The 20,152-nt window shown below is 42.1% G+C and overlaps 1 protein-coding gene across 2 annotated transcripts in view; it reads right to left on the bottom strand.

Moving 5' to 3' along the window:
• The window catches only part of GNA14 (G protein subunit alpha 14), a 195,023-nt gene that overhangs the window by 146,166 nt on the left and 28,705 nt on the right, over positions 1-20,152 (bottom strand). The window contains exon 1 of one of the 2 annotated variants that reach the window (XM_082843255.1): positions 9,354-10,437. The exons of the other annotated variant lie outside the window; for it this stretch is intronic. The gene's annotated coding sequence lies outside the window, so the exon portion shown is untranslated. Of the gene's footprint in view, positions 1-9,353; positions 10,438-20,152 lie in introns of those variants that run through there. 2 annotated transcript variants of the gene reach the window in all.

The following is a 20,152-nucleotide window of genomic DNA, read 5'->3' as shown; positions in this document are numbered from 1 at the left end:
GATTTGGAATTTTTGTCTTCCTCTGGCAGATCAGAAATATCATAGGTCCACATATGGATTCTTTCAATTCTCATGTAATATATATCATATAACTAGAGTGACCATACGTACTGCTTTGCCCCGGGCAGTCCTAGTTTGTGCCTGTGGTACCAGCATAGCTATTAACAGTGCCCGCATTCACTCTCAGACTGTCCCAGTTTGAGTGATAAATTACATCACCACCAGATAAGCAGATCCACCTGCAGTTCTTGTAGGCTTCGTGTGGGGTGGGAGTCGGGGAGGAGAAGGACCCACATCACAGAGACCACAAGAAGCCTTAGTTATCTGCTAGACCGGCACAAGCTGTGGGAAGAAACTATGAAGGCTGCTGTCACGTTTTAAGAAACATGTTTGGAATCATTTCTTTTCAGACGCAGCCACATAGAGAAGTTGAGAGCATGGACTCCACGGCCAGATAAGCTGGCACTGCCACTTCCAGGCTATGTACACATGGGCAAGTTATATAACCTCTCTGTGCCTCAGTTTCCTCATGTGTAAAGTGAAGTTAATACGAGTACCTATTTCGTGAGGTCGTTGTGAATAACACGAGTCAATGGGCCTGTACATACTAACTGCTGTAAGTGTTTTCTGCCACAAAGGATTGCCCTGGACCCAATCCTAGTCACAGACAACTACACATTGGCCAAACATAAGGAAGGTCCACATTCAGAGGAGATTTGGCGCAAAAGCCTTTGGTTTGGGTATTGACAAAATCGACCCAATAAGATTCTCTCTTCTAGGAAATAAATGCTTGATGGACAAGGCAGGTCACTGAAGCTGAATCTCAAGTGACAGGAAGTTATGTTCCCACAGTTTGGCCCAGTCACAGAATCCTTAGGCCCCAAGGTTCCTGAATCCCTGGAAGAAACAGCGCTGACCCCACACTCCTGTGTATGCTTGTTATAAGCTCCCATCACCCAGTTTCATCTGTTAATGGATCTCTTCTGCCACCTTAAATTCACGGGGGACAGGCCAAGCTTAATTCAAAGAAGAAGAGGTGCAGGAAAAATCTGGGACCCCAGATGGAACCTTCCATTTGTGAAATCGTCAATCCTACATCCTACTCTCTGATCACAGCTTCAGATCAACTCACCTCCTTGAAGCTCATCTATACCTTGTTGTCCTTGAAGCCCTCACTGTGCCTCAAAGTATTTTTCCTCCTGGCTTCATTTTCTTTTCTACACAGCCTGGATCACGTGTCCTATCATTTTAATTCCCTTTCACCAGCACTTTACTTTCACCTTCCAGTGTTTCTCCACCCAGGGTACCCAAAGCTCCCAACCCTAAATTAATCCTACTCCGTACATGAAAGCCCAAAAGCAGCTACAGTATATGTGAGACGTGTGCTGCTATTCAGTTATAGTTTACAGTCTCAGCAGGCCCTCCGTGCTGCACTTTCCCTCCACCGTGGTCAGTCACTCACCCACTATATTTCCACCTTCAGCGCTACCCTCTACAACTTGACCAATCATTCCCACTCCTCCTCGGCTCACGGGTTTGACATGTGTTTTGGTCACACTGCATACAGAAGGATGCGTGGAGACTTCCCCGCAGCCCCACCGGTGCAAGGCTTAGGCGTCCTGGGGTAAGCAAGAGCTTTACCACGTCTCCAACTGCCCTAATTCCCAAACAAAGCAAGAGACGGCAAAGCCTTTGTTTTTTGAATTTGCTCAGGAAAAGGAGGCAAAAGGCCTTAAACTCGGAGTTCAAGTTTGGAGGCACAGGAAGAAAGAAAAGAGCCAAGGGAGATAGAAAGCATTAAGCGTACTCCTGAGGTCATTAGCCCTCCAGCTAACAAGGCAGATAAATTGCAGGCAGCTGGGAAATGTGGACGCTTTGGCAACAACAACAAACAACACCACCATTGCAGGGATCTGGACTCCTCTGACTCCAGATTCCAAAACAAATGCTTTCTCTCTAAGTTCATGAAATTCCAGTAAACGTTTGTTTGACATTTTAATTGTTTTTGCTTTCTCTTCATGTTGGTTGAGGAGTTGAGGATTTTTAAAAATCTTTTCATCATAGTTCTATGTGGCTCCACTTCTTAAAAATTTTTTTTGACATTTTTAAATTGAAGAACAGTTGATTTACAATATTGGGTTAGTTTCAGGTGTACAGCAAAGTGATTCAGTTATACATATACATATATCCATTCCTTTTCAGATTCTTTTCCCATATAGGTTATTATAAAATATTGAGTAGAGTTCCCTGTGCTATACAGCAGATCCTTGTTGTTCACCTATTTTATATATAGGAGTGTGTATATGTTACTCCCAAATTCCTAATTTATCCCTCCCCTCCCACCTTTCCCCTTTGGTAACAATAAGTTTGTTTTCTATGTCTGTGATTCTATTTTTGTTTTGTAAATAAGTTCATCTGTATCATTTTTTTAGATTCCACATGTAAGTGATATCATATGGTATTTGTCTTTCACTGTCTGACTTACTTCACTTAGTATAATAATCTCTAGGTCTACCCATGTTGCTGCAAACAGCATTATGTCCTACCTTTTATGGCTGAGTAGTATTCCATTGTATATATGTACCACATCTTCTTTATCCATTCATCTGTTGATAGACATTTAGGTTGCTTTCATGTCTTGGCTATTGTAAACAGTACTGCAATGAACACTGGGTTGCATGTATCCTTTTTTTTTTAACTTTTTTATTTTATATTGGAGTATAGCCGATTAACAATGTTGTGATAGTTTCAGGTGCACAGCAAAGCAACTCAGCCATGCATATACATGTATTCATTCTCCCCCAATTATGATTTTCTCTGGATATATGCCCAGGAGTTGGATTGAAGGATCATATGGTAGTTCTATTTTTAGTTTTTTAAGGAGCCTCCATACTGTTCTCCATAGTGGCTGTATCAATTTACATTCCCACCAACAGTGCAAGAGGGTTCCCTTTTCTCCACACCCTCTCCAGCATTTATTATTTGCAGACGTTTTGATGATGGCCATTCTGACTGGTGTGAGGTGATATCTCACTGTAGTTTTAATTTGCATTTCTAGCGTTGTTGAACCTCTTTTCATATGCCTTTTGGCCATCTGTATGTATTCTTTGGAGAAATGTCTATTTAGGTTTTCTGCCCATTTTTTGATGGAGTTGTTTGGGATTTTTTTGATATTGAGCTGTATGAGCTGTTTGTATATTTTTGAGATTAATCCTTCTTGGTAGCACCAGTTGCAAATATTTTCTCCCATTCTGCAAGGTTGTCTTTTTCTTTTGTTTATGGTTTCCTTTGCTGTGCAAAGGCTTTTAAGTTTAATTAGGTCCCATTTGTTTATTTCTGTTTTTATTTCCATTATACTTGGAGATGGATCCAAAAAGATATTGCTGCGAATTATGTCACAGAGCGTTCTGCCAATGCTTTCCTTCAGAAGTTTTATAGTATCCAGTCTAACATTTACAATTTTGAGTTTATTTTTGTATATGATATTAGAGAATGTTCTAATTTCATTCTTTTCTATGGAGCTGTCCAGTTTTCCCAGCACCACTTATTGAAGAGATTGTCTTTTCTCCATTGTATATTCTTGTCTCCTTTGTTATAGATTAATTGATTATAGGTGTGTGGGTTTATTTCTGGGCTTTCTATCCTGTTCCATTGATCTATGTCTCTGTTTCTGTGTCACTATCATACTGTTTTGATGACTGCAGCTTTGTAAGTATAGTCTGAAGTCAGGGAGTATGATTCCTCCAGCTCCATTCTTCTTTCTCAAAATTGTTTTGGCTATTCAGGGACTTTTTGTGTTTCCAGACAAGTTTTAAAATTATTTGTTCTAGTTCTGTGAAAAATGCCATTGGTAATTTGATAGGGATTGCACTGAATCTGTAGACTGTCTTGAGCAGTATGGTCAACTGACACACTTCTGAGTATAGGTCTGGGAAGAGGCTGAACATCCTCACTACTGTGTCTAGTGTCTAACAAGGTTATGATGAGATCCTATTATCTCCTCTACATGCCTCCTGCCCCCTAACATCCTCCCCCACACACACACAGATCCTTGGTTGTCCCATTAATTAATGTTTTTAAAACTTTTCTGTGCATACAAATCTCCTGGGATTCTTGTTAAAATGCAGATTCTGACTCATTACGTCTGTGTGAGAGGTCAGTCTGAGAGTCGGTATTTCTAACTTGCTCCCAGGTGATGCCAGCGCTGTTCTGGGGACCACTCCTTGAGTAGCAAGGCTCTACCCCTCTACCAGTAGACCCAAAGTGGGTCATCCAGGGGACAAACAAACAAGATGTTCCACTGATCCACAGGAAGTATTAGAATTCTATTTGCGTTAATTTTACCTAAAATTTTAAATCTAAACAAACACAGGTACCTTCATCTGTCAAATGGCCTCCCATCAGGATGAATGAAAGGAATCCTAAGAAAAGGGCAGAAATAAAATTCTGCAATTCAGACGGGGTTGTCAGAGGTGAACCAACTTTTTCATTCCCATTCAGCTCATTGCCATATGCTGAAATGTGTATGTCACAGAATTTACAGAGTGCATTAACTAGTTTCAATTAAACTAACCCTCACAAAATGTATGACGCTTAAATAATGTCAAGAAACTGCTAATTAAAGATGCCATTAAGAACCTACATCTGCCAACCAAAAAGTTGGACCAGAAATCCAAAATTATAATGGTTACTTGGAATATGGACATATAGCCTTCTTTAATTATGATTTATATATATATATTTATTTATTTATTTATTTTTGGCTGTGTTGGGTCTTCGTTGCTGCGCGCGGGCTTTCTCTAGTTGCGGCGAGTGGGGGCTACTCTTCGTTGCGTGCGCAGGCTTCTCATTGCGGTGGCTTCTCTTGTTGTGGAGCACAGGCTCGAGGTGCACGGGCTTCAGTAGTTGTGGCTCACAGGCTCTAGAGCACAGGCTCAGTAGTTGTGGCACACGGGCTTAGTTGGTCCACGGCGTGTGGGATCTTCCCGGGCCAGGGCTCGAATCCATGTCCCCTGCATTGGCAGGCAGATTCTTAACCACTGTGCCACCAGGGAAGTCCTTTAATTATGATCTTGAGAGTATGTTGCATCTGGAAATAACAGGAGTATGTGCATATAATTTTTAGGTAATAATTCCTACTCTGATGGGTACGTATGCAAGTATTATTTTTCTGATTAGGTGTACAATCAAGATTTGGAGACTACTGCTCCATACTATCAGCTGGCCTCCGCTGCACTATGTAATAAATATGCTGGCATCCTTGGCTAACCCCCACCCCTGTCTCTGGTGTTGTGATCCCCTCCACCCCTCACTCTAACCTATGTTTCAGATGAAGTAACAGTAGGAAAAGCCAGTGATCCCAAACTCAAATGCCCACAACAGTCAGGAAGGGGTCACAAAATCATAAAGAGAGAAGAGTATTTTTAAAAACACACACACACACACACACACACGTGATAATAGGTGGAAACTGACTCTAGGTCTTAGCATTAAGAAGTAATAAGGATTAGTAGAGACTGTGGCAGCATGGAGAATGCATGCCTTCTATTCTTGCTATTCTTTGCCCATATGGACATGCAGACCCAGAGTTGCCAGATTTTATGATATTTCAAGGGAAAATTGCATCTCAAATTTTACTGGATATTACACAATGTTTAAACAGGTGCATGCACGTGCATACACACACACACACAAAGATACATACACACACTTAACTTGCCAAGACTTCAAGGCACATTTGGACCATGAGCCATTAATTTGTTCTACCCACTGTGTGTAGTATAAAACCTTCAACTGCAGTCATAATTCATTAATAAAATTAATCATAATTAATAAAATTAATCAAAGAGGCAGGAAAGGAAGAGCAAGTTTCATAAGTCATGAAGTCAGAGTCAACACAATGTTAAAATCTGTAAAGGGGAAGGAAAAGAGAAAGAAATGGCAAGAAAAGGAGATGAAGAGGCCAAGCTAATGAGAACGAAAGAGCAAAGGCAATTTTCCTGCTTGCTTCCTCCTGGGAGTGTCAGTAATTAATCAATCTTGCTTTCCCAGAGTTGTAGGCCCACTATGCATGGCCTTGGGAAAGTGATCGTGCTCACTAACAGCCACATCACCATTTCTTTCTGAATAAGACTACATTTCCCAGCATTCCTTGCAGTAGGCGTATCCATGTAAATGAGTTTTAGCCCACGGAATGTGAGCAGTGCTGTGCAGAGCAGCTGGGCGTGGTCCAAGAACACACACACAACACACACAGGCTCCTCACTCTTCTCCCCTCTTCCCTAACTGCATGAGGAGGCAAAAGTCTGGAGGAAGGTGGAGACATATGATCCACGAAGCTGAACTCACTTCTTACCATGACAGACCTGCTGGGATTGTGATGTGAGTGGGAAATGGACTTCCATTTTCTTCAGCTACTGAGATCTTGGTCTTGATCCTCCCCATTTCGAGTACATTCATCATGGCCTATATCCTCTTGCCCAGAGTCTTATTCAGCTAAACATGCCATTTTCTCTGACCATTACTCCAATGGCATGATTCCAGTCCCCTGGCCTCTCATCTCTGAACATGCTCTACTTTGCCTGTGTGACCCTCAAGGTAGTGACACAAAATGGAGTTGCTCAACTGAAGTGGGGTATGACCAGTGCAGAACAAACAGGATCATCCCCTCCTTTTTCCCAGATAGTTTGCCCAAAATGATGGAGCTTGTGATGTCTATCCACTGAACCCTCTATTTTTTTTTTTTTTTTTTTTACTGGTGCTTGTCTTCTGCTACATCTTCCCCATTTAATAATTCCAGATTTATCTCTTGGACTATCAGAGTTTTTTTTTTTAATTTTATTTATTTATTTATTTATGGCTGTGTTGGGTCTTCGTTTCTGTGCGAGGGCTTTCTCTAGTTGCGGCAAGCGGGGGCCACTCTTCATCACGGTGCACGGGCCTCTCTTGTTGCGGAGCACAGGCTCCAGACACGTAGGCTCAGGAGTTGTGGCTCACGGGCCCAGTTGCTCTGCGGCATGTGGGATCTTCCCAGACCAGGGCTCGAACCCGTGTCCCCTGCATTGGCAGGCAGATTCTCAACCACTGTGCCACCAGGCAAGCCCCTATCAGAGTTTTAAAGTCTCTATCACATTAGGGTTTGTTTGTTTGTTTTATTGTTTTTCTTCAGTATTATCTACTTTGTATGTCTATGTGGATCCCTTTCGTTTTTGCCTTTCCAGCATCCATTCACCTTTCTTCTGGTGATAGCACTTCTATTTCATTTACATGCAGGCTTAGTGGTACTAGCAGTCAAGGAAGTCTGCTTTCTTCTGACCAACCTAGGGACTGAACATTCCTCAGGCTATACCAGCCCCTGTGCCCCTCTTAAATCAAGGACCTAAGAATTGAAAGAAATTCAAATAGATACATCTTAAAAGAAATGACTCAAATAGACCATCCATTAATTCCTATGACCCAGAATCCCAGAGCATCTTTTCCACAACTTGGGGAAACCAAAACCCAATTAAAAAATAGGCCAAGAACTTGAATAGACATTTCTCCAAATAAGATATACAAATGGTCAACAAGCACATGAAAATTGGTGCTCAACATCATTAGTCATTAGGAAATGCAACTCAAAACCACAGTGAGATAGCATTCATTCCCACTAGGATAGCTATAGTTTTTTTTTAAAAGGAAAAGTGAAATCAATAAGTATTGAGAAGGATGTGGAGAAATTGGAACCCTTGTATATTTCTGATGGGAGTATAGAATGATTCAGTTGCTAAGGAAAACAGTTTGGCAGTTAAAAGTTAAACATATAGTTACCACACAATCCAGCCATTTCAATCCTAGGTTTATATCCAAAAGACTTGGAAACAGGTACTCAAGTAAAGACACGTGCATGCATATTCACAGCAGCACTAGTCACAACAGCCCAAACGTCAAGACAGCCCAAATGTCCATCAACAGACGAGCGGATAAACAAACTGTGGTACATCCACACAATGGAATATTATTCAGCCACAAAAAGACATGAAGGTGAGATGGGCTACAACATGGATGAACCTCAAAGACATTGTGGTAAGTGAAAGGAGCAAGGTACAAAAGGTCACATATGATTCCATGTATGTGAAATGCCCAGAACAGATTAATCCACAGAGCAGAACACAGATGGGTGGTTACCAGGGGAAGGGGGAACAGAGGTATGAGAAGCATCTCCCGAATAGGTACAAGGTTTCCTTTAGGGGTAATGAGAATGTTTTGGAACTAGACAAATTAGTGGTTGTACAACTTTGAAAATATACTACATGCCACTGAATTGTTCATTTTAAAATGGTTAATTTTATGTTATGTAAACTTCACCTCAAAAAACACACATACACATACAAATTTATCCTCTCACAATGCTAGAGGTCAGAAGTCCTAAAGTCAAAAGGTTGACAAGTCTGCATTTCTTCTGGAGGCTCTACAGAAGAATTCGTACCTTGCTGTTTCCAGCTTCTAGAGATTACTGCATTCCTTTACTTGTGGCCTCCTTCTGGCAATGGCATCCCTCTGACCTCTGCTTCTGTCATCATGTCTCCTTCTCTGACTGACCCTGCTGCCTCCCTCTGTAAGGCCCCTGTGATGACATTGGACCCATCTGGATAATCTAGGCTACTCTCCCCATTTCAAGATCCTTAATCCATCTTCAAGTCCCTTTTGCCATGTAAGGTAACATACTGACAGGTTAGGCGATATATGTATATGTATAGCTGATTCACTTTGCTGTACAGCAGAAACTAACACAACACTGTAAAGCAACTATACTCCAATAAAAATTAATTTTAAAAAACCCATACTGACAAGTTTCAGGAATAAGGATATGGACAACTTTGGGAGGCCATTATTCTATCTATCACACTCCCTACCCCTTCAATGAATTCCTTTACTTGCTTAAGTTAGTGGGTGTCTGTTGCTTGTAACCACAGAACCTCAAACGATAAAATGCTTTCTATTTTTCATCATTGCATTTTGAATGAATGGGGAACATCAAGTAGCAAGCAGGGGTTGGTGATGTCTTGGCCATGACGGGAGAATGACTAAGGAAATATGTAAGAATTTTATGTTTGGTACAGTGCTTTCCCCAGGAACAAGGAAGCCAGAGAAACAGATACTTAATGAGTGTCTGAGGGCTGAATGAAAAAAGGGATAAGAATAAAATATGGAAAGTTTAACTAAAGCATTTAATCAGAGGCCATAGAAGCAAGATAAATCTGCACAGCGTCAGGAAAATGTATTAAATATAAAACCCCAAGTTACAGCACTGTTCAGCACATACAGCATGAAAGCCGGTAACCACCCTTCTTTATGGGGTGACAGCCTCCCACCGTCAAGCCTGAATCTGATTCAGAGATCACCTCAGCCCCAGGAAGTCCTCTGTTGTCCCCAGACAGAATTAACAGCTTTCTCCATTCCACCCATGTACTGACACTGTGTTGCTCTGAGCTGTTAGAGGCATGGTCAGTTCTTCAAATTGGCTTCAGTCTTCTCTCAGCCACTGCCTAAAAGTGCCCAGGAACACCGTGGGGTTTCGCATGTTAATCACATTAAGAAAAGCAAAATGAAAAAGAAAAAAAAAAGAAAGAAAGAAAAGCAAAATGACAGAGAGCTTTTGGAGGCAGCCTTCAAAGGCATCTTCATTTTTTTCCATTTTCTTACAGATTGCAACATATTTGAAAAAAATCAAGCTGAGAATCACAGAACCCTTGGATGCCCCAGGAAACTTAGTTCAGTAACTTTTAGGGTGAGTTTACCAAAACCTGCCATTAGTTTTCACAGGTGCATTTCCCGCAAGCCCTGCTGGCCCGATGAGCAAATCATTAATTGTGGGAACAGTCTAACTTTCTGATAGGCCAGGCCACTTTATTTCCGAGTCTTTTCAGAGCAAAGCTATCTGACTGCCTCTGCCTTACACTGCTAGTATTGCCAACTCATTCGACTTTGACCTAGAAATTTTATGTACACAAAGTCAAGCGAGCCGGGTTTTTATTAGGAAGTCAAGGTTCCTGGAAGAGCAAAGAACACTCCTTGTTCAACGTATCCTCTTGGTGTTCAGGCATTCCTTGCCTAGCATTCTCAAGAGCCATAGCATGGGTCAGCTCTGCCTTTATAGATATGTGTTTGTCGAAAGGGGAAGATGGTGTTTGTTCGTCCAGGGTGGAGAAAGCGCTGAGGGTGGCTGGATATTGCCTTTTGCCTCTCTGTTTGGGTTATAACCTTCAGTCGGTACACATTGTATGAACTAGCTTACCTAAAGAAACACTGATGGTTGGAGTTGCCAGCGAAGGCATAGTCTCTAGGATTTTAATTAAGTGTGACCATCAGAGTTACTGCCTTCAGTACTGAGAACTTAATGTCCTAAAATGATGTTTTGCAACTTATGTCTTTTATAGTCAGGGAAACACTGAGTAAGAGTATAATCATGCCTTTCCCCTCCAAAATGATGAGAAAGCCAATGCTTAAGAATAAGGAAACCAGTACAATGTCAAGTTTAAACTCAGCCAAACTCCCCATCATTTTCCTAACCCTTGGTAGTCAGTTACTAAGCAATTTCTCCCTGCAAAATAAAGTTTCTGAGCTCGGGCTTTGCACTGAAGGAAACTGGTGTGTGCACATTGTTGAGGGAATACCCATAAGACCCCAACAAAACCAAAGTGATCTAAAGACACAGATGGCAAGCACAATTTCACGTTTTCTATGAGCCCTGAAACTGTCCCTCTTCTTTGCTGGAGATATGGCATGGCGACCAGATGTCCCACATTTTTCATGACAGCCTGATTTCATACGTTCTGTCCAACTGTCCCATAGGTCTACTGACAGTTGTCAGCTCATGTTCAAAGAACTAAGAAATTCCAGAACTTAAGTGGATCTTAAACTTTATCTTATTCACTTTTCTGATTAGAAAACCACAAAGCCAGGTATACAAATAAGTAAGAATGACATGTTGTACACCTTAAGCATATTTGAATGTAGTGATGTTTGAAATCACTACTGCCACAGGTCAGGAGTGTGGACCACATGCCAGACCTGGCTTTGGGGTGAGAGATTCCACATTCCTCCCAAGGAACAGGAAACATGGGTCACAACCTAGAAGGAATCAGTAGACTTAGTTATCTCATGTACAGCAATGAATGACAATGTCAACATGCTTCAGGAGATGTGCCTCACCCTCTAGGAAGGTAGACATTGCAGTGAATCCTGTACTTTCAGGATAATCACCCACTGTTTCCAAGGAGAACTGACCTGATCACGCATGCTCTTCCCACAGCCAGAGCTCTCCCTCTTAGAGCAAATTGCTTCCTAACAATTTCAGCCGTTCTGGGTGAACTGATTACTGGTTGCTCCATCCTTGCGTTCGGATCTTTGATTATTTGGTGAAGTGACAGGAAGATAAAGGTAGTAGATTAAAAGAAATAATAGACCTCTCTCTCTCTCTCTCTCTTTCTCTCTCTCTAAATCTGGGTACACCAGAGAGGCTAACTATGCAGGCTTTAGAATCAAATGTCTCTGGATTCAAATCCTGACCCCTCCCTTCCCTAGCTATGATCTTGGGGGAACTCTTGGAAGCCTCCATTTGCTCATGTGTTAAGCAAACATAACTAGCAACATCTCCCTCTCCCTTAGCTTGTTAGGGTGAGATGGCATAATCTGTAGAAAACACGTGGCACAGGGGTATATAAATTAGTAGGCACAGAGCCTTGCTCTCTCTGATTTAATGCATCTCTGTAGTAGATCAGATTATTCCACTATCTGCTAATTCCTTTCCCTCACTCAAAAACTTTCAGTGACTCCGCATTCCGAGAGGATAAGGTTCAGTCTTCCTGATATGCGAGGTCCTCTGACCTGCTTTCCAAGTAGATTGCCACAAAGCCCTTCATGCACTCAGTGTTCCAGCTTCATGTGAACCACCCGAGTTTCTGGTTCCCGTCCAACACTTTGCTCTCTCTGCCTGGGGTGCTTCAATCCATCCCCCAACATTTAAATATGTGTGTGTGTTCATGTTTACTTGCACGGAATCTTAGCTTGTTTTTATCAGTTGTAAAAAATTGGGAGATTTCACCCAAGAACGGATTTCTACATTCTCATAAAACGTAAGATCTGGCCACATTGGGCCTACATTGTTGGGTGGAAACCATTGGGTTGGCCTGAGCAGTGGCCAAAACTTTAGGAGAGACAAACTTTCTCCGATTTACTCTTGTCACCACCACTCCCTATAGTGTTACACCAGCCTGATTTACTCATTAGGTTATCGGCTTGGCATTCCAAAGGCATTTGAATTTGCAATTCCTGATCGAAGCTTTACCCATCCTAAGCCCTTCATAAATTCTTCCCTGATTCTTCGGTTTTAGAAATAATTTTTCTTCCTCTTCTTCAACTCTCATAAGCTGTATTTGCTAAGGCATGTCCCTGCCATAACACTAACACTACAGTATATTGTAGTATAACACTTTGTATTTTTACTTTATTGCCCTTCCTGAAGTACAAGCCCTGTGAGACAGAACCCGTGCCTGGCTTGGCATTAGATATAAGCAGGTGTTTGATTAATAATTTTAATTGAACAAAAATCACACAAGGTCCTACTGTATAGCACAGGGAACTATATTCAATATCCTCTGATAAACCATAAAGGAAAAGAATATGAAAAAGAATATATATGTGTATATATATATATAACTGAATCACTTTGCTGTACAGCAGAAATTAATACATTGTAAATCAACTATACCTCAATAGAAATTTTTTTTTAATCAGGTATTTAATCATGAGAAAGTCCACATCTCACAAGGCATGCACACTTTTCTCCCTGGGCTGGGCTAAGTTTCAATCATCAATTATTCCTCCTAGGAGAAATTACTAGGGAGCTGGGGCAGGGAGATGGCAAGAAGTGGCGGGGGGAGGTAGGTCCGTTAGGGAAGGAGAGAGAGTCACACACACAAGCCTGAGGCCCAGTTTCAAATTCTGTCCTAGATTCTTTTGCAGGAAAGTATTCCTTAAACTCTTGAATAGCAGATGTGTTATAATTCTGCATCTGGTTAACACTTTATTTTGTTCTGTGTATTTTCAGAGATATGATTCCTGTAGGCTGACAAAAAAACTGTGACGTCAAGGCAGTGTTACTGCCTCCAGTTACAGAGGTGGAAGCTGAAACTGTATTTTGTATGAACCAAACGCCCTCCCTAAAAGCTCCTAACTTCTGAAAGCTGAAAAGGTATGTAGACCTGCACAGGGCAGAGCAGTAAGTGCTTGAATCCATCCCCTAATATTTAAGAGAGAGAGAGAGAGAGAGAGAGAGAGAGTGAGTGTGTGTGTGAACTGATGGCAACATGTCGGTCTGCACCATCTAAGCTCTGATCAGGGCTGTCACCACACATCCTGCAAAGAATCATAATCACTCTCTTTTCTACAGATTCTCCTTTTCAACTGTGCTATTCAACTACACATCGGCAACACAGAGAAAAAGCAAAAGAAAACAAATCCAGGTCAAATATGTACATAGTTTTAAAAGTTTACTTAAAACCCTATTTTTTAAAAAATAAATTTATTTACTTATTTTTGGCTGTGTTGGGTCTTCGTTGCTGCGTGCGAGCTTTCTCTAGTTGCGGCGAACGGGGGCTACTCTTCCTTGTGGTGTGCGGGCTTCTCATTGTGGTGGCTTCTCTTGTTGTGGAGCACAGGCTCTAGGCGCGCGGGCTTCAGTAGTTGTGGTTCGCGGGCTCTAGCGCACAGGCTCAGTAGTTGTGGCGCACAGGCTTAGTTGCTCTGTGGCATGTTCGTGTCTCCATGGCATGTGGGACACGAACCCGTGTCACCTACATTGGCAGGTGGATTCTTAACCACTGCACCACCAGGGACGTCCCAAGCTTTTTTTTTTTTTTTTTAAACTCTTCCCTTCTAGTGAGCAAATGAGATGGTCTGATAATGCTAAAAGCACCTTACATTGTACAGTTGTTCACCGTTCAGAAAGAACTTCCTAGAACTGCCTCCTTTTTGCCTAAAGCATCAGAATCTGAAAAGCTCATTCACAAGCAAGGCCTCATTTGCTGGAGTCTTCTCACAAGGGGGTGGGTGGACGGGGGTAAGATTACACCACTGCACAGATTAAATAAATTGGAAACAGATACAGGGATAAAGAAATAATTCAGCAGCTACATGTTGGACCCTCAAAAGGGTCAGAATACAAGAACTCTGAGTTTAGAGACTGGGCAGGCCCATTCCTTGAATCTAGGTTGACGTTTTTCCAGATACTCAGTTCTTCTAGTTCCAGGTGACGTGATGCCTGCCCTGCAGAAACAGGCATGGTCCGAGTTTCAGAACTTCATCAGCACTCTCAGCCCTCTCTACATCAGCTCAGAGGAGCGGAAGGAAAAGGTACGTTTCCACGGACCATCCTACAGCTCTGGTTTCCGGCTGGCCCTAAATAGGATAAGAACTAAAAATAAATCAAAACATGTCTTACACCCAAAGTTTCAGGTGTCCATGGGTAGGCTGCTGGATTCTAAAGAACGCGAGCTGAGATGACATCAATGCTCTAGAGCTAGTTGGTCTTGGTAAAACGACCTTCTTCCCTAGAATTTCCACCTTGAAAAGGGTCCCACACTCACTTTGAAAAGTCAAGACTTTATAAAAAGTGAAAGGAACTGAAGGACTTGTCAACTGCCATGAGAAGCCCTCTCCTGAGCCCTAACCGAGTTTGTAACAACAACCCTTGCTCAGAATGGAAGACACTGAGCTTGACCTTGGCCTGGCCAGGTTCATGCAAGTTTCCCATCAATGATGGCATCTTCCCTACGTGTGGGGAAGTACAGCAACCTACACTCAATAAGTCCATGCCCAGTGCAAACAACTCTGTTTTTATTTAAAGCAAGAAGATACTAATGTGTTATCTATAAAAAAAAAAAAAATACCACAGTCCCTAGTGAACAGAAAATAAGCGACCAGCATTTTGTGTGTAAGTGTAGGGGATTAAACTAAGCCTCTGCCTGAAATACCCTTCCCCAGAATTTCCCCCACTCTTCAATGCCCAGCTCAAATGCCACCTTTGGCAAGAAATCTCTGACTACTTCCAAACCACATCACTGTACACCCCTGGCTTGGCACGAGTTAAGCCCTATAGCTGCTCGGCATGTGTCATGCCCCCATTAGACTGGTTGCTACTGTTGCCACATCTTTTATATTTGTGTTCCCCAGATGAACATTTGTTAACTTAACATCTAGATTTATTCCTTGGTTTAGCTCACCAAGGATTTAAAGAGCTAAATGAATCAATTACAGATGGGACTGCGCCTTCTCTACCCCAAATGGGCCATCACAGCTCACGAGCACGGTGACAAATGCCTTCAGTGATTCCTCTTAGCTCCTAACTCATATTAACATCACTACCGTTTATGGAGGGCTTTCTACATCCACTGTGCTGAGTGCGACACACACGCACGCACGCACGCACACTCACACAGCTTGCAGAAGACGAAACCAGTGGCTATGTAACTTCCCTGAGCCTGAGAGCGCACAGTTAGGAAGAGGCAGCAGTGGGATTCTTCCTCAAAGCCACTGCTTTTATCCAGCCCATCGTACGACTCCCTTCCGAACTGTTGTTCTCAAAGCAAACGCTGATTGTAAGATTATAAAACACTGTGTCTCTCATTTCCTTTCCACTTCCTGCTGCTCTCAACTAACCCACGCTATCACTTGACAGGCATGTGAGTGTGATAAAGTAAATCTGGACAGCGCCACGAACAGGAAATGAATTTTACTGTGGCGAAATTCAAATAGCAACCATTTTGACAAGAGAAAGATAGGAAAGAAGCACTCAAGGCCTTCAGGGATGTTTTCAAAAGACAAGCGCCTCTTCGTGGACTGAGCTGATTTTTTTTTTAAACAAAGACAAGATACGAGTCTTTTGGAAGATGGCCCAAGCACAGGACTTTGTTTATCTCCCAGGACAGGGAAAATGGAAATGGGACGTTGGGGCTCAGTCAGACCTTCAGGGAGGGAGGTGTTCTGTCCCCTGCGGGCTGCGAGGCCATGAACGCATCACTCAGTGCACTGCATGAAAATGTCCAGCACCACTGATGCTTCTGAACAGAAAAATGCAAAGCCACGTCATACCCCTCAGTGTGATGACTTGCTTCTCTCTGAACGCCAGTCTGCCTAAGTTCATCCTTCACAGACAGTGGCACCAAGCAAACGTCATTCACTGCATCAAGTATAAACATAAACGTAGGGATCAATGAAAGGATATCATTTTCTTAATGATTGAAATTAAGCTATGGTTCATCAAACTGATGATAAAAACTCTGGAAGGATGACAGTGTTTTACATTAATTTCTTTGTTTCTGGCCAAAGGGTGCTTATAACACCCTGATATTTATTGACTGTTTTTACTTAGGATTAGAAATAAAGACCTGGCTGAGAAATCCAAAAGGCTCCCTTTTAACTCAGGTTCTTGCTCTCTTCTATGCCTCCTCCCCCCAGCATCCCATAATGAGCGCTTCTGATGCTGCCGTGATTAAAAGAGATGAAATGCTCCTTGGGATACACTTCAGGTGGTAGCATCAGGGGAAGAAACAGGAATACGAGATTACGGTAATTCCAAAATATCCCAAAAGGGAGAAAAAGGAAGCCTGGCCATTTTATTATCTGGAAATAAGTCTTGAATTTCAATCCTGGTTGAATTTGTTGAAGGATGATTTGATAGCTATTGGCCGCACTTCAAACAGCATTCCTCGGGACCTAATTCGGCCCATCAGAACTGCCCTGACAAAGCTGACATCTTGTCCACATTTAGGTTCTTTCTAAAGATGTTGCCTTTGTACCACGTAACTTTTAATCCCACAGCCTGAACTTCTCTCAAGAATTGATGAACACAGTTAGCAGAAATGGCTCTAACTAAGTGGCTTTCAAATGGACACAGTATAACTTCAAAGACAAAACTGAGCTTTGAAAACAAAACCTATAGCATCATACCCAATCGTGTTGATGAACTGGATGAACAGCCTCTACCTCAATTTAAGATTATTTTTATGACTCATCTTCAGTAAGTTTTTAAAATATTGGTTTTGCCTGGTGTTCCAGCCCCAGTGCCCTTCTTGGTAGAATTTTTTCCACATATACAGAAAGATGAGATATTTGATAAAATTCTCCCTTTAACTTGCTCCAACAAATTTTTTTATTTAAAAAAGAACTTTTTTTGAACACGCGGAACCTCTTTCCTTTTGTTTGCACTGAAACCTGGCTGATACATTACTTAGCCCATTTAGTCATGTTGAGTTAATTTGGAAAATATTTCATGAGGTTGCGCAAAGAACTCTATTACTTTTAGGGGCTGGACCACCTCAAAAGTTTGGAACTAACACAAGCATACTCCTGACTGAGCCATCTTTGTATCTTTACATCCTAGGACAGAATGGAACACATCAGATAACTATTTCTCAGTTGAATGAACAAATAGAAACTCTACTCATCATTCAAGACCTCCAAGATCCAGCTCAAAATCCACTCCCATGAAGACTTCTTTGGTCACCAAAGACTGTGGTGATTTCTGACCTCTTGTGTAGTTTCTCACTTTATCTCTTTAGCTCTCACAGAAAGTGTTTCCTGATCAATAGCGCTGCTGAGCGAATGTAAGCTGTAAATTTGCCTCAAGTCCAGGAAACCAAAACATTTCCGAGCATATATTTGCAAGTTCCCATCGCTTCTGAGGCTCAAGGAATCTAAAAAGCAAGAAACAGGCATGAAAACCACTCTTTATAGAATTCTTACTAATTCCTGATCCAACCACAAATGGAATGCAAAACACGGACTGGGCTCCAGGCAAAGAGCCAGGAGGGCTCTGTCCTTCGGGCTGTCTATGCTTTGATTAGCTGCTTTAATGAGTAGTCTCCAGGCGTCCCCTATTTAAGCGAAAAGCACCGTGGTGGGTACTAAGTCTGATTGATCAGTTCATTCAACACCATGATTCCTATTTATTTGTTGAGCACCTCTTTATGTCTAAATAATAAACCACGAGCCAGGGATATAAAAATGGGTAACACTGCCTCTGATCTCAAGGGGATCTCCCTATTAGGGGAGACTGATACGAAAATACTTATTAAGCAATGTAAGAAAAGAAAACAGATGAGCACATCAAGTACTACAAGCATTCAGAGAAGAAAACTCACTCAGATGAGAGTGTCCGGATTTTTTTCCACAGAGTAATTAATATTAGACTTAAGTCTTGCAAAATGAATAGGATTTTTAGCAGATGTCAACTCAGGAGACAGTATTCTGGACAATGAAAACAGCACTGGCGATACAACTGCATGCCTGGAATAACCACCGCTATTAACATCTTGGTCTGAATTTATGCATTGTGTAATTAGGTCACTCAGGAAAATGAAGGCCCTGGAAGAAAAAGCCACACAACAGAGAAATTTCAAGTAGGGAGGAGAAAGGCTAGACACCTCTGCTGTGATACTGAGCATCCTTGTAAGGGACTGTGGGTAGCTCACACTTCACACAAAGGGTGGCCAGCAGGCTGAATCCAGCCACTGGATTTGCTCCGAGAGACAACCCTTCCTAATTCCCACAAAGGCGCTGTACCGTCTAACTGCAGCCCTGTGCTGGTTAACAAAATTTGATTGCCATACGGAAAACAGAGGACAGTGGGGACAAATACCACCAGTTTTATCACTGAGATAAGCCCAGCCCTGAGGACACAGCCTCTGCCAACCCCAGGGGAGCCTGCCTGGTCTATTGTGGTCTATTTCCTGTAACGGTCAAGCAGGGATGTGTTGGTGTGTGGACCACAGGCTGACAGCTGCCACTGGGCCTCCTTCAATCTGAGGCATTTCTCCTGGTGAGACATCCCTTCCATCATCCTCCGTCATACCGAGTAACATCAAGGATGAAGGGTACAGGTGTCCCTTTCCTGGGACATAGTGGCTGCTGACAGGAATAAAGCAAAGGACAAATTTTAAACCAGCAAAACAAAAAGAGGCAACTGCAGAGGATGCGTTTACACCACAAAGTATCTCGGTTTTAAAAGAGAGGTACCAACACTTCTCTTCCTGTTTTGTTTAAGATCCAGCTGTAAATGGTCTGAAGGTCCTTGTTTGGAGGGCTTTTCACAATTCTCTAGTTAAAAAAAGGACTGGAGGCCCAGATTTGATTATGATGTCCAAACCCTGTATCTCCCTAATGGAGAGAAAGAGGGGAAAGCTAGAGCACATCCCCTTTCATCACAATTTAAACCAGTAAAAATTAACGATGGTCAAGTCTCTGAGAACACAAGTATTCTTACCAAGAGCTTCTATCAGTAAAATTGATTTTTTAAACCTTTTTTTCCCTTAGGAAAATTTGAGAGCAATTGATTCCTCCTTTTGCTAATGCCTGGCATACACAGGAATGTATGAGGGTTCTCTTTGATACAGCTAGGAAACTTGTGGCTTCCAATATCTCCTTCCCAGCCTGAAATGTTACAAACTCTCTATGCTTGTCACATGACACCCAGAGTTGCTAAAACATACTCAAGCAATACCTCTTGAGAGACTCAGGGATTTCAGAGAGCAAGATGAGGAACCAAAGTGTGAAAAACACAGTACGAATGATGGCAAGATCTAGGGATCTTTGGCAAAAGAGAAGCCAAAGGAAGAATCTTTTTTACTCAAGGTTAATCAATCACTAACATCTGTGTTCACAGACAGAACCCTCATTTATTCTGATGGTACCAAACTCTCGGGCCCCGCACACTGTATGTTTTAGAAATTAGGATTTCCAATATTTTCAAATGGGAAAACAACACATACTCCTGTAACAACAGGGCTTTATTCTACGTCGAAATAATTCTATGTCATTCTTAGAAGCAGGTAGCTCTGCACAAAGCAGAAACATCATGAAAATGAAGTGCGTTTACCCACAGCAATAAAAGGGCTTCCCAATTAGTAATTAAACCCTAGTAGATCATGAAAGTAGCCTATAGCCACCTTAGGGACACAGAACAACACTGCCGCTGAACAGCAGAAGGCGGCTGTGCGTACGCACAATAGAAGCCTCGTGCCTGCCTCCTGCTTGGGAGATAATGATTCAGTGCTTTCCCGAGCCACTAAAGGGTCTTCTTTTTCTCAGTGACTTGTCTATCAGGGCTTGTAAA

Source organism: Leucopleurus acutus (genome assembly GCF_964270905.1).
Source record: "Leucopleurus acutus genome assembly, chromosome: 7".
Classification (NCBI taxonomy): domain Eukaryota; kingdom Metazoa; phylum Chordata; class Mammalia; order Artiodactyla; family Delphinidae; genus Leucopleurus; species Leucopleurus acutus.
This window is presented reverse-complemented; position numbering and strand designations above follow the sequence as displayed.